This window comes from Rhea pennata, chromosome 1 (genome assembly GCF_028389875.1).
Source record: "Rhea pennata isolate bPtePen1 chromosome 1, bPtePen1.pri, whole genome shotgun sequence".
Lineage (NCBI taxonomy): Eukaryota > Metazoa > Chordata > Aves > Rheiformes > Rheidae > Rhea > Rhea pennata.
This window is the reverse complement of record NC_084663.1, coordinates 151370008-151384414: the sequence shown is the minus strand read 5'-3', so window position 1 is coordinate 151384414 and position 14407 is coordinate 151370008. Positions and strand designations below refer to the sequence as shown.

Genomic DNA, 14407 nt, shown 5'->3' with positions numbered 1-14407 from the left:
TCGCGGGCAGCAATGTCTTGCTTGCTTATGGCTTGGGGACTCAATATGGGGGTAACAAGCTGAATTGCAACTTCTGAGTCAGACCAAAACACACATGCAACTGCGTTTAGCTGTGCTACCAGGACTACTCCCAAAATCAACACTCGAGGAACAACTTCTTGGGCAGAACAAAAAAGACTGGGATCTGAACCAGACATTATTGTTGGATAATAATAATAATATTTACAGTACTTTACTATACAGTAGTGCCTTCTGTAATACTCAGATATTTAACAATCATTTAAAATACAATTGCGCATCTGTCAAGTGATGCGGTATAGAAGTACCAGTCAGCAAGGCTCAGGGAAAAGGTTAAATAAAAAGAGTCCATGCCTCAAGGTATCAGACAGGGCTGGAACACAAAAGGAAAGCAGGAGGGAAGTTACACTGAAATTTACAGGAAAACCACAAACAGCTCAATTTGTTTGTTTTTAAAGTAGGCATAGAAGTGCTAGTAGCACTAAGATGGAGCAAATGGGATGGAGGTGTAGCAGGACCATTTTATTTGTATTTTATTTTGTTTCTTATTTTTTATCCTTCTACACTGCAGACTCAGGCTTGCAGAAAGCTACCCGGACAGAATGAGTATTTTAATATGTTTGAGTCTGGTCTTACAAAGGCACATTTACCTTTGTCCAACTCAAGAATGCCATTAACCACAGAACTAGCTGTGAAAGCAATGGGAAGGACCACAAAGTTTTTCTAGGATCCATGCCTTCACAAGCAATATCTCGCCAGTTCATGACCTTTTGGACTTGCTATACACAGTATTCTACCCTCAATTAGAGTTCAATAATTAAGATATGAATTACTTTCATGCACATGGGTATTCACTCTGTGCATAAATTGTCAAATATTTTAATGCCCCATGCAGATCAAAGTGACATCAGACCTTCTGAAATGTATACTAAACCTCCGGATTGCAATTCAAAGCATATGTTTTGCCTGGCCTGCTGAGGACAGAACGCTACAAAACTAGGATGCCTTTAATGAATAAAACACTAGTCACTGATACCATGTGCATTATACATACTTTCCACTTCACAGGAGAAGCAGTTACAGCTTTCACTGCCTGCAGCCATATTACATTGGACTGTGAGTGTATCACATCAAGGAACATCAGTGTGTTGAGCCAGTACAGTCTTTGAATGGGAAACATTTAAATGAAGGTGCTGCACAAAGTGCTGCTGCCGTTTCCAGACTTGGCACCTTTGCCTCTGAGTCAGCACCAAATTAGTGCGGCAGCTCATTCCTGGGGTCACTGTGCAGCCTTTCAAGGAGAATCAAACCAGATGGTTACCATCACCGTCACTCATAAAAGATACCACTGACCTTCTTGTATGAGTGTTTGCTCTGGTTGCATGGCCAGATTTCAGTTTAAACAGTCACACTCTGCCTGCCTTTATTTCTCCAGCAGTTTCAACAGCCTATTATAACCTCATTATTTTTCTGCCCTTAACCATCATTTACTATTCCTTTGCACCTCTAAAATAGCTACTATAATCCACACTGAAAGTGACTGCATACCAGCAATGCTCAAAATTATTGATATATTAAGGCTTTATCCCAATTTTGAATTCAGCAGGGCAAATTTAAAGTAACAAAGCACAGGCCTGGTATTTGCACAAGAAGACAAAACAGAAGTAGATCTGCAATATGAAGTTTTAATACTCTTTGGTATGAGTATTAAAGGAACAGTAGTGCTATCTACCTATTTCGCACCTGCAAAGAGTATACCTTTGCTAATTCAAAAAGTCTAAGGAAACATAACCTGGGAATATGTAAGAAATTGGCTACAATCCTATCAACAGCAAGAAACTAAGGCTTCATCAACACTTGCATTGATTTAACCATATTTATTTCAAATTGTTTTGTAGACAAACTTATTGCAAACTATAAGTGGCTTGCTTTGGTGCAACATCACCAGGGATAGTGGGCTGTTCTATGATTTGAGGGTTTTTTCGGGATTCAGCTAAACCAAAATACATGCTCCTACAGTATAATATGAATGTTAAGACTGTGTCTTAGGTAAATCAGTATCTGATGTACAGATCTCTCCGTTTCCTTTGCTCATAGTTGGGAAGCCCTATGTGCGAGGTCATGTATGTCCAACAGTAGGACCACATAGTGAGCATCTGCCCGATCCCATGAGCCAGAAGAAGCCGGGCTGCACCTGTGATGAGGCAGCTCAGACCCAAACAGTGCTTCTCACCAGACGACCCCTGTCATGCCAATGACCTCCATGCAAGTGGCAGCTGGCCAGCAGATCACAGTGCAAACCAGTCCCCAGTAACTGGACACCACCGGGGAAGACAGGGGATTCAAACATGCAAGACAGATGTCCAGTTTCTGGACTTCTGATTCTCATTTTCCATTCATGAACGCTCCCTGCATGAGCTGTGTACTGGACTGAGTATAAATTCTCTAAGGTTTTCCCAGTTCTGCACATTTTTATTCCAAATTAAGAATGCTCGTACATAAATTTTGTACAAAAATAAGTTGATTCATTTTGGTTTTTTTGTTATTGTAGTGTAAGAGTGCTTGCAGTTTAGCCCCATTTGTATATCAATCAAGCTAACAATTCTCTACGCATCTTTCTCATTTTGGCACAGTATGTTTAAGAAGACATAATGATGTGAGTGATTTTGCTGTCACTTGCACCTGTGTAAATCAGGCATAACTTCATTAAGTCAAGGCAATTGCACTAATGGAAACTAAAGTTTGAAAAAAATATTTCAAATTATTTTTGATAGAACACAATTTTTGCAATTAGATTTAACTTCCCAGATTTTTTTTCAGAGAAAATTTTAATTCTTTAGAGAAAAAAAACTACACTGATTTCCAGTTTTCAGTTAAATGTTTCTCATTTTCATCACAATTTTCCAGTACAGCAAAGAATTTTTCATCAGGCCTAATAGCCAGTCTTTCCTCACCTATGAGGACTATTTTCAAAACTTTCAGCTTTCCATTTCCTGATTTTGACGTTTCATCTACTTTGGGGTAAGCTTAACCAGTCAGGAAAGGCACTCATTTTTTTTTTCCAGAGTATTTATAATCCAGGTCTTTTATTTGCATATAATAGGTCCTACTTTAACCAATTTATCAGGGAGAATGTGTCAAAATTCAAAGCAGATTGTTTCTTCCTCTCCCGTCCTCAAGCCTGTTCTTAGTTATCCATACCAGGCTCAATATATCCAGAAAAGCTGGCTTTTGTTTTTTGGCTTTGTGTAGTGGGAATTATTTCTGAAGAAATTTATAAATATTTGCTCTGAATGTCTGAACAAATGAGTTATTTCCTGTGACTTGCCTCTTGATACCTTAAATCTGTTAGCATTTTGGCATCAGATCCTCTGCTCCTCAGTGTCTCAGATCACAGTGTGAATTTACGGCTTAAGAAAAAAGCACGAAGTAATCTCTGGAAACACTACAAAACAATAAAAAAAATAATTAAATAAAACTAAAAAGCAAAGCAGCTTAGACTGATCTGAAAACAGAGACTACACTGAAGAAACATTCGCAATTTCTGGTAGCTCTATTATTCCGGTAGTTTTACTGTTGTCCTTCCTACAGCTCTAAAGGGCAGGTTTATACAGACTTCGTGTCAGCTGCTCTCTCCAGGCTTTCAGTTGGCTGCTCTGTATTTACGAGAGTCTCTCTGCAGTGAGGTCGAAAAACACCCAGTGGTGTTTTTTTCAGAAATTCTGTGCGTTTACTGATGGCTCCCTACCTGCCAGCTCTGGTTTTATGCCCGTTTTATTCCCTTCGCTCCCCTGAGAACCAGGGCCACCTTGTGTCTGGTGGTCTCCAGTTCTCCCAGTTACTCTTGGAAAGCATAGTGGTCACTTTTGCAGTACATGCATTTACTAGTTTCTGCCCCAACGCACTGTGGCTGCGGAGTGAACAGTGGGGAGGCCGCATGCATTATTCTCTAATGCCAGAACCGGTTTTCCCCTCAAAAGCATATTCAAAGTTCCCAAAGATTCAGTGAAAACTATGACTGTGAATCGCAGGCACTGGATGCCCCTCGGACAACAAGAATGTCTTCAGATCACAACTCCTTCATGCACCGCTCTGAAGCAACCAAACTGCGAAGCATAAAATCATTTTAGGAGAGAGGAAAAATCTACATCAGCTAGTTTCAGACTTTACGCTACAGAAGTACTAACAAAGAAACAGATGTAGGAATTTCTGTGACTTATCTCCATGGCAATTATTTATAAATCTCCTTGATTCATTATGTGCCAAGCCTAACTTAGTCCTTTGGTTTAACAATCGAAATGTATATGTAGCCTTGTACATCGCAGCCAATGGGGTACGCTAGGCCTTTTGCTCTACAGATTATTTTTGAAAGTGTGAAGCAATTTCACTCCCTTTCAGCAGAAAATTAATCTTCTGAAAACAAAACCCTTGGCTAGGGACAGTTCATGTTGCAAGATCTTGTACCTAGCTGCTCTGTGTCAGTCTGAATGCTTCCAAGGGATCAGGGAGAAGAGCCACCATATGTAGTCGCGAACTATACAGAAAAAGCACGTACACTCGTGCACGCACACTGTCATGGTGAATACTGCGAAGTATGCTCTTCTCCTCTCTTCACTCACTTCCACAAGAGAATAAAATTAAATAGAACGAGTCCCTAAAGATTAACATTCCCCAGGCTTAGTTATTTTGCTTGTCGAAAATATGTCTTACCCCTACCTGCCGGCGGCTGTACAAACCAGGAATGAAGGGGCAGCTGGCATTTTGTGGCATGGTTTTGCCTCTTCTCTAATCTCTGCTACATCAGCTACAGAACTGGTGTTGCGAGGTTCATATTTGGCGCTTGATATATTTTCCTCCTCTCCTCCACCCAAACACTAATAGTTCTTTCTTCTTAATGAAAGCCAGCTAAGTAAAAGATTTTAATTTAAGCTGTCAGTCAAATGTAACAGAATACCTAGAAGGGCTGACTGCAGCTTTTCTGTGCACTCAGTAAAGCTACCTTACGTGCTGTGGTACCACTTGAATGAGGAAGGAAGAACTATGGCCAGAATAACTAACAACCAAGACTTCTCTGCGATAGATATTACGAGGGAGTAAAATCTTTGAAATATGCTGCTTATTTGCAGATGCTAAAGCAGATGTGGCTTCTTTTCATGGGAATTAAAAAATAATCATGTCAAGAGGATTTTTTTCCTGTATTGTAACAGTTTTGTTATTGCTTTCTGTATTATCTTCTGGCAGAAACTCTGCTTTCTCAAATATAATGTCAAGTAGATGTCCACAGTCCTACACACTGTGGAACTAGCCGTAGCTGGGAGCCTGACTCACTAGGAAATGGGGTGATGCAAAGCTGTGGATGCTCTTACCTTGAAGGCCATCCTTGCAAACCATGTAAGTGTCCACACTGATGTTGCCACATGGGGCACTTAGCCCATTGCACCAACAGGGACATCTCCCCTCAGATTCCCCAGGGGACACACTTAAACCCAACTTAGAACAACCCACTGAAGTAGAATAAACAAGCTAAAGTAAACAACGCGGAATAAAACTAGCTCTCATTTCCTCTCTAGTTGTTTTTAATTACTGTTTAAAATAAGAATCCATAATGGACATCTTCTCTGCTGTTATTGAGGGGGAGGAGGTGTCACTTCATTAATTCCCCGACCGGCTCGTGCCACCAGCACACCAGGGTGGCAGGTCTGTCCGGGGCACCGGGAGCAGCTGCAGGGTCTCCACGTCCCCGTGCTGCCAGGTGACACGTTGGGGTGCAGGCGGTGCCCCCCGGCTCCCCGAGGGGCTTGCTCAGGCTGCCCGCGTGCGTGTGAAAGGGAGCGCAGGCTGTCTCATGCCTTCTCCATTCCTCATTACCCTATTTTTGGAGGGTCTTTCAAGCTATTCTCTGGGGTTTATTTTTTCTTTCTTTCTTTTTTTCTTTTTTAATACTGCATGCTTTTTATCCCGCCTGTTCCTCCTTTCATGATTTCAACAGGAAGTGGTGTCTGGTTTTATTGTCTGCTTTGACACTCATTTCCTATGTGGTGTAGGAGGAGGATTTCTATAAAAAGCTATGCATATATCTATATCTATATATGTATGTCATAGAGGGAGGAAAAAAATAAGCCTAAAGTAAGACACAATACAACTCCTGATTAAATTGTCAAATTAGTTGTTTGCCATATTATAGCATTACATAATAAGAAACCAGAAAAAAAAAAAAAGGGGGGGGGGGAGAGAGAGAGAGAGAGAGAAAGGTGTATACAAGCAGGAAGGATGGTATTTATGAAGTCTGAAAGCATCAGACTTCAGTCATTTTGGGTGAGATGCGCAGTTTGACTCTTTCAGTTATTTTGGCAAATGCCCGCAAGTCCATCTTTCTTTTTGCTTTTAGTCTTCTGGGATTCTGTATTTGCTAGTCACAATTTTATATTAATTCCTGCTGCCTGGGCATTTTCATTATGAGGGGAAAGACAATTTATCAGACATTTTCCCTGTTTAGGTGCTCCTCTGAGATTTCCCTTAGACTGGAATGTATTTCATTAATGCGGGGGACACTGTGGCATAGATGTCTAATTAGATCTGCTTAATGGATTTCATGTCACATGCGCATATAAATCCTCCTATGAAAGACAAGGTTTGTACTGAGAGATAATACTGTATATTAGCCCCCTCCAGATATAACTGAAAGGGATGGAAAAGGTTTTCAGTTTGACTAAAAGAAGCTTTAATACCTTGCTACAAACTTCTCTTCACATCTCTTCAGACACTCTCAACTTCGTTGACTGTAACACTACAGTGTCTTCATGGTCTTCATGTATTAGAATTCACTCTGCTTTTCACTTCTACTAAGAGTTTTTTGCCACATCTGCACTTTTCATATTTCTTTCAGAATATAAACATTCTGACATCCACCTTGTTTTTATAACTGACTGCATGTTACAACTTATGAATGTTTCTATTCATTATCATACCTGTTCGGAGGCGGAGAGGATCCCAGACGGGGCTTTCCTTCCAGGTTTTTTTGCCAAACATCAGCTACTCCAAGTGATTACAAAATGCTACTGCATTTAAGTAAGTGTTTGGCAACTGCACACACTTGTCACTTTGTAAACACAATACCATTCTGTTAAAATATTCATTCAGTCTTAAAAACTTTAGCAGCAAGAAACAAAGGAGTTCGCTAGGCCTGGCTTGGTGGCTAGCCTGTTTGCATGAGAACAGCTGAGAAAGCACACTCACAGACCACTTCCATCTTTCAGACTTAATGTTCATTTTTCTGACGCTGGAGGCATTTAAAGTAACTGACATACTCTGGGGTAGATTCTACCCCATGTATTAGATGCTGTAAAGGAACTGGTAGCTAATTTACTTTTTTAAAAAGTCACGTACTAGCACATTCTGCAAAACATGCAAAATACATTACCATGATCTGGAAAACTGAAGTTCTTGTAAAAATTAGTTTGCCATCTGAAAGTAGAAGTTGTAGAGGTAAAGTTTTCCCTTATGAAAAAATTAAATTGAGTTTTGATTAAATTCATGCTTATTAAAATTAAGTACATCTTTGATACCTAATACAGTCTCACCTTAAAATAATACTTTTTATTTTACAGAATTACTTCTTTCTCCAAGTCCAAACAAAGACATAAACCTCCTTAATGCACATCGCTTTATGTCCTTTTCAATTTTGTTTTTCAAAATAATACCTTTTCAGAGCTCTTCAGAGAGCCGTAAATTGAAAGTGGGTTCTGGTATACAGAAGATCAATTTAGCAGACTTGCAAAAAGCAAGCACATGCTGACACAGCAGAATTTTTAAATTGGGTAAGCTGGAAACTGGTTGCCACGCTAACCCGTTAGCCATGGACACAAAGACCATAAAGGGTTCAACTTCGGTCCACGTCGGTAATGACTGAAAGCCACTAGTGTACGTAGTGGCTGCTCATTGGTCTATAGGAAATGAATTGACGGTCTCAGTTCAGTTCACACTGGACAGGTGGCCACATGACAAAAACTACCAAGCATTAAATGGGCATGAAAACAGAATTATTCTCTCCTCTCTCGAAGGCTCTTTCTCTGAAGTGCAGCTGAGGCACATCGGATGGGCAGAGCAGGGAGGCAGGCTTTGCTGATGTCCTGCCTGTCAAGTGGTTGAACAGACATTTTCAATTCCGAACGCTATCAATTAGCTACTTTTCATAAACACTGAATTCTTTTTTTGGAGGGAGAAAGAAAGTCTGGAAACTCGTGATAAACCAGGGGGATTAATAAAGGCAGTTGGTTTACAGGATAAAGTAGGGCCTTTATCACCAGCAGTTCAATCTACCAACTTAAGAATACAAGAAATCACAGGACCAGCTTCAGCGTCAAATAAAATAAAAAGCTAAAGTGAAGCATGTACTTGTGGAAATATTTCTAAAAGATAAAGAAAGAAGGATACCTAAGACAGAAGGTCATGCTAGGCATTTCCCTCCCCCCCCCTTGTAAAGTTTAACAACTGAATTTAGTGTTGTAGTAACATAGAGAATAATACTTGTCAGAGATTTTCTTTAAGCAGATGGATAAGGGAGAGACCCAGCAAAGAATCTCAGTTGCACAGAAGCAGAGGAAGTTATAAGCTTTTGAATTACTTTGTGTTTGCTGCTTTGGACTCCCTATTTTTTTCTAAAACTTAAAACCTCTTCTTGAGCCTCTGGTTTCCTATTTCTTCAGGGTGCTACTTATCAAAATCATATTTTATTTTGAAATGCACTAAAGCATCAAGGCTAAAAGGAAAGATGAATCCTGTTTAATCCCTCTGTTGCACTGGAGTGAGAGCAAACAAGCAGGAAGGTGTAAGTGTAGGGGGAAGGCAGGGGAAGAAATGGGAATAGAATAATCTCCTCACTGCAATTGGGTTTGAAGATCCTGAAAAGGCAATAATAAGCTTCCAAGGAACAGTTTATCTGGTTATGAAGTAGAAGACAATTTTCAGCCCTAACTTGATGTCATTTGGCATCTCCCTAATCAGCAGGATGAAGAACGCGCTTATTCAATGCGGCTATGCAGTACCCACCACCAGAGAATCAAACTGCAATGATGGCCAAGTACAGGCATCAAAAGCTAGTATTTTGATGCAAAGAAGTGAGAAATACAATTTATTTCTCAGGATGAGAAACACAATTTATGTTTTATCAAGCTTCAGTTATAATAGGAGTTACATAACAAACAAGCTCAGCTACTCTCTGCTGACTACCAAATAGTTATCAAATATTAAAGCGAGGAGCACGAGTTTTGAAAGAGGATGGTGCAGTCACAGTATGGCAGCCTCTATGCATGTGTACATGTGCCTGTGCGTATGCGAACAAGAAAGTCTTTACACCAACGTGGAACCTGAAGGCTCACCAGTGAATAAAACTGTAAATCCCTGTTCTCTGCTTTGCACTTCCTCCTCTAACTTCTTCCTTTTGCCTCTCAGTGAGTACGTGACGAGAGAGGTGTAAGCCAAGACCCTTATAGTGTCCCAGTGACACTTGACGCTCCTCAGTCCCAGTGCTTCCAGGAGGCAGGAACCCTGGAGAGCCTGGACAGAAAGGAGTCATGTCGTGCTGTCTGCAGCCACACTGTCAACACAGTGGCTACCTGGTGGGCTGGTTGTAGGAAGTCCCCAGTTCACACAAGAAATTTGGCCAATTAGTCAGAGGTGGTTGCATTACCAACCCTTACAATAACTGGGACTTGCTCAGATCCAGTCATGGATTAACAGAGAAAGCTCAGCTTTTCCTGACAACACTAGTTGCTAGCTAGCCCCTGGGATTAAAGTAAACCTTACAACTTTAAAGTAACCCCTGGGCTTTCCTACCACAGAGGAGGAAGGGAAAAGGGGGTTGCCTCTTGAATTGTCACTATCTGGGGTTGGCAATACTGGAGATCTGCCTAGAAGACCCAAATCAAGCTTTGGGAAGAAGATGAAACAGAACAAAAAGCTCTATTGGGTATCTTCAAAACTAACCTGCAGCTTATATACACTTTCTTGTAGTGGTGAGTTAGCAGGAAAGTAAGCCCTCATGGCAGTGGATGAGGCTTTTCAGGTGGATCAAAGACCTGGAAGGCAAGTGTCAGCAAGATGTTTCCACCAAGTTCCACTTGGCTCTGTAGTAAGATGAAGCACAATTTGATTCCTTTCCTACTCTGTGCTGACACAGCAATTTCCACAGAGGGAATAAAAACAACTCCAGGAGTTGTGGTGGTCAAGACAGAATCACTGACTGCTTGATTTCAAATGGTACACCAGTCAGTACAGATGAGTCAAAAAGCACACTGGACAGATATATGAAGAAATTGCCTTTGTTACACACTCCTATCCAGTATACTTCTGATTTTTTAATTCTAGAGAAAAAAAGGGGGGGGGGGGGCAAAAAGGGCAACTGAAAAGCATCAGAAATGTTACTGCAATATAAAAAAACTTTGTAAAAAAGTTATTTTTTGAGAGTGTCCCAAACCCTGAACCTTAGGACATGATCTGAACATGAACATTTGTCACTGTCAGGTTTGTTGAGAGCTGAGCATCAGACATGTTAATGTGGGCTCTATAAGGCACTCCCAGAATTCATAGTATTTAGTATGAGATCATCATAGTCTGGATGGAATTAGGAAAAAAAAAAAAAAACAGAAATTTCTTATTATAGTACTTGCATTTAAATTGTAGATGGTTTGATAAAATACTGAGACATATTGAATAACTACAAATTTGGTACATGTAAAAGTTGGAATTTCTTATCGACAACGGTTGATAACTTTACCATAGAAGAACCTTATTCTGATCACATTCTGTAGAGTATCATATTCACATAAGTGTGTAAAGTTTTTTATCCAGAAGCCTTTGCAACAAGCAAAATTGCTAATGAATTTCTGAAACTCTGTCTAGTCGAAATATTTTAAATTATTAACAAGAAAAAGAGATTTATCTGCTACCAACAATTTAGGCGGGGGGAGGTCACTTTTTTTGGATGCTTCACAAACATGCAAAAGATAAAGAAGGTAGTTCCATATTTGTATTTCAAAGAAAATTAAAAGTCAAATCTAACTAGTTGTTTAAATGAACCTCAAGAACCAGGGAGAAAAAAAAGAAAAAGAAAAGAACCAATGAGAAAAACTATGCTAATATGTCCTCACTTGATAGATAATTAATGAGTAAGCAAAAGCTAGGCAACGGAAATCAGAGATGCCCTTTGAGAGGATAAGAAATTACTGCTTGAGAGGCTCTCCAACATGCTTGGTTATTTGTTGCACTGCTGTACAGTTTTGATCAGCCTAAGATGCTCTTAAACTGCCCATTTTTCCATATGCTCTAAAACTCAAAGATGTGCATTGCAAATTGCCCATCTCATGATAAGTGGTCTGCATTTGAGATGACAAGTTCCCAAAATACAGTCTCCTCCTCTGTAAGTTTGTTCTTAAACTTACTTCTTCAGTGTACAAGTTCAACTTGTAATAAACTAATACATTAAAGAAGTAAGTTCAAGGATTAATGTCATATTTACATAAACAGCAAAATCCCCTTTTCAGTGCTAAATGAAAGCCTACCAACCTCTAGCTAGGTCTAATTTGGCAGTGTTTGCCATAAACAAATGCACTTTAATGTTAACTGCTAGCATCACAGCTATGCTCACTCAGTTTTATAATTCAGCCTTATCCTCAAGCAGATCAGTGTACTGACGCTTTTTTCCCCTCAAATCATCTATGCCTTTGGGGCTTCTCTGGATTTGTTTTCAACAGAAGCAAGCCATGGAGTATTAAAGGACAGACTGGTGGCAGACTGAACTCTCCCTTGTAGGTTTATGGTCAACAGGCATCAATAAAAGAGTATTAATAAAGTTCTCCTTAACTGCCACTTAAAAGGCCAACCTTCCCCTGAAACTCAAGTACTGGACTTGAATGAGTCAAATAAAAAGAAGATTCAAATAATAATTGTGCAATGATTTAGACCAGGCACCTCCATACTGAGCAACACCCTGGGACTCTGATTTTCTGCAAAAGCCCACAGAGGAGTCTCACATTGCTTTCCCCTCACAGAGGGGTCTCACCCCTTCCACATGTTCAGGGGTGCCCTGCTCACCTCCAGGTCCTCCTGCTGAGTTGTCTTATGGCTCCCTGGAATTTGATCAAAGACTCAGCCAATAATTTTTGTAGCCCCATATGATCTCACTCTGAATATCAGCTTTTCTTTCAAGCACAACTATTTGTACTTTATTGTTTTCAACTGTGCATTAAAAGCCAACTGACACAGGAAGGAAGCGTAGAGGATAGCGTAGAGGATATACATATTTTTTACTACAGACATGTTAAACCACAGTTCTATTGTACCTAGCACTACAGTGACATTAAGTAAATCGTTGCTGCACATTCATCTTCAAAACTGTCAGGTATGCTTCCCTTGTGCTCTCCCTCTTTAGTTCCACCTGGTAAAGTAAGTCTTTTTCTATAACAGTGTTACAAAAAAATAACAGCTCCCTTAATTACTTGGCCCAGCTGCAGAGTGTACAGCACAGGTTGAGCTGAAGCACTGGCAGTCACCATGCAATTGCTCTCCTACATTCTGTGCTCTGCCTCTTACTGTCCCCATTCCCTTCCTCTCTTTTTCTCTACAATATACAGTTTTTAAATCATTGCTTCTCCTTTATCCATACACAGCTATTGTATGAGCTTGGGCTGGTACCTGCGTTTAATTAACCGTACTTGTATAATGTAGCAGTATGATTTCAATATGACTGCTATGTTAGAAATTGTGGAGTAATATAATGGTCTACTGAAGCGTAGCATTGTCTGTTAAATTGAAGGTGCAGCATCTCCTAAAACACAGCAAGCAAAGCCACCCACATATGTCATGTACTATTAAAACAGCCTTATTCAATTTCATTCTCAAATAGTCTTCTGAAAGAAAAAAATATATCTTGTGAAAACATAAGGTGGTCTGAAACTAAACGCATATTGGTTTATGGTGAAAAAAATGCCCTCCTGTCACCAGCTGGAAACATTATCCACTCGGCACAGAAAATAGGCTGCAGCAAAGAAATTCATGTCACTAGATTGGTGTGAGAAATGTTGCTGCTTACGTGTATGTTCTCTCATAACTTGATACCTTTGCATGTTTTCTCATTCTGTGTATTTGCAGAATATCTAATGCATTGCATGTATACCCACACATGGGAGAAAAATGCTGCAGATGTGTCAACTGCTCTGTGTTCATCAATGTGTTTCAAGGGTCCGGGCACACAGGTAGCGTTTTTGCTCATGTGGAACAGTCACACCACCAAAACTGCCTGCGTGGACAAAGTTAGAATGACAAAGGAGGGACTACGTTAGTCACATTTAGTTTAGATACAGAGATGTTTGAAATCTTCAGGGATCTGAGTGCTGGAGCTAACTAGGAAACAACTGTTACTACACCTGTCTGCAGCAAGATCAATGCAGTGCTGTTAGGAAAACTCTTCCTCCTTACGATTTATCTTTCTTCCTGTTCTGCTCTAAGGTGAAACCAGAGGTTTCAATGTTTTCCACAAAACTCAGCAGTTGTTAGGGTATTAAGTCAGGATATGAACAACCAGACTCCACTGCGTGGTCTGCCCAATTCAAACCAGGGATTTCATCACCTCAGATTTCAGATCTGAGGGAATTGTCCAAAGCATTATGTTCCGCAGGTAATTTTCCAACATTGTCCTGTCCAAACTGTTCAGTTTTCTATAAATCACAACATTCACTGTGCTAAGGTGAGTTAAACACTGCAGTCTGTAGACAGGGCACACACAGAAGACTGGGAGATGAAGGTTCACAGACAAGGTAAAGATAATACAATATGCCCTGGAAAAGTGCAGAACAGCTTTCACAGCAGAGACTGAAAGACACCAGAATGGGAATGGCATCTTCACTAAGACACAGGGGAAGTGGGTGAATGAAGTCTGCATCTTTAACCTGAATCAGTGCAGATCACTATAATCCTAAACAGCCTTCCAATCAATTTTCAATCAATCCTTTTCCCAGACTAGCCAAGCTAACTAACTTAGCTTAACGTCACACCGTAATATCAGTGGCAGGTCTCAGGACCTGCCCAAATGTATTTTGTCAGTGTCGTAGCCTCCAACGGTCACTATAAACAAGCATGTTGTACCCTGTCACATGAATCAACACAGATGGAAACATTCAGGAATCCACAATACAAACTGCCAAAAAAAGGTTCTTTATCTAGCAGTGTGCAGTTTTAGATGCTGTGCCAGCTGAAGGACTTCTGCAGAGACAGATTAAGGAATGAAGACCTTAAAAATAGGTAGTCTTTGTAATTGTATCCATCAGACTAAGGGATGTTTCCCTCCCTTCCAAGAAGTGGGCTCTGACTCATCCCTTTCTCCATCACTTTCAGT

General features: G+C 40.2%; 1 protein-coding gene across 3 annotated transcripts in view; it reads right to left on the bottom strand.

Moving 5' to 3' along the window:
* The window catches only part of SH3RF3 (SH3 domain containing ring finger 3), a 259022-nt gene that overhangs the window by 156129 nt on the left and 88486 nt on the right, over window positions 1–14407 (bottom strand). The window lies entirely within an intron of this gene.